We start from the raw sequence: 1,058 nt of genomic DNA on the forward strand, positions 1-1,058 counted from the left end.
AACAGTTGGATTGTTAGATCTATGGTAGGGAGACTTAACGTTAAAACTTTTATTTAATGTATTTTTTTTTTTTTAAAAAAGTATAAATCTCGTTGTTGAAAGTTAAATAGGTTATATTTGTGATACGAGAAAGTTTATTGGGTGATTTAGGATTTTTTTTCTTGAATTTTGTGATAATTAGGTAATTTAATTGTGGAGAAATAATTATATTTGATCATTGGAATTGTTGGGATTATTGAAAAATTATGGAATTTTGGTATAGATTATATTTAATTGATATTTGAATTATTAAAAATTTATTTGGTTGTTTTTGGTAATTTAATTGTGGAGAAATAATTATATTTGATTATTAGAATTGTTGAAAAATTATGGAAATTTAGTATGGATTATGTTTAATTGATTTTTGAATTGTTGAAAATTTATTTGGTTGTTTTTGGTAAATTTATTGTGGATAAATAATCATATTTGATTATTGGAATTGTTGGGATTGTTGAAAAATTAGAAAATTTTGGTATGGATTATGTTTAATTGATATTTCAATTATTGAAAATTTATTTGATTGTTTTTTATAATTTTATTGTGGAGAAATAATTATATTTGATTATTGGAATTGTTGGGATTGTTGAAAAATTATGGAATTTTGGTATGAATTATGTTTAATTGATATTTGAATTATTGAAAATTTATTTGGTTTTTTTTAGTAATTTTATTATGGAGAAATAATTATATTTGATTATTGGAATTATTGGGATTGTTGAAAAATTATGGAATTTTGGTATAGATTATGTTTAATTGATATTTGAATTATTAAAAGTTTATTTGGTTGTTTTTGGTAATCTGATTGTGGAGAAATAATTATATTTGATTATTGGAATTGTTGGGATAGTTGAAAAATTATGTAATTTTGGTATAAATTGTAATTTTAATGATATTTGGACTAGTGGGAATTTTATTTGATATTTGTGATACTTGTGAATGAGGATAATTAACCTCATTGCATTTCATTTGCATCATGGTTGTGTAAAGAAAAATAAAAACTGTGAAAAGTGTATGAAATG

Source organism: Vitis riparia, chromosome 15 (assembly GCF_004353265.1).
Source record: "Vitis riparia cultivar Riparia Gloire de Montpellier isolate 1030 chromosome 15, EGFV_Vit.rip_1.0, whole genome shotgun sequence".
NCBI lineage: Eukaryota > Viridiplantae > Streptophyta > Magnoliopsida > Vitales > Vitaceae > Vitis > Vitis riparia.